This window comes from Pygoscelis adeliae, unplaced genomic scaffold, assembly GCF_000699105.1.
Source record: "Pygoscelis adeliae isolate BGI_AS28 unplaced genomic scaffold, ASM69910v1 Scaffold887, whole genome shotgun sequence".
NCBI classification, from domain to species: Eukaryota; Metazoa; Chordata; class Aves; order Sphenisciformes; family Spheniscidae; genus Pygoscelis; species Pygoscelis adeliae.
This window is the reverse complement of record NW_008825256.1, coordinates 192584-192785: the sequence shown is the minus strand read 5'-3', so window position 1 is coordinate 192785 and position 202 is coordinate 192584.

Here is a 202-nt window from a genome sequence, read left to right as displayed (position 1 = left end):
ATACGGTTTATATCAAGCACATCTTTAAAGCAGAGGACTGCAGATTTTCTTGAGCATGTCTCACTTCATTCGAAGAGAGGAATTAGGCCGCTTTTTAACAATTAAAACGAACGAATTTACTTTGCTACTTGTAGCACATAAACAATTGCAATGTTTACATTAAGTCTTCCCCCCCCCTTCTTTTTTTTTTTTTTCTTTCCAA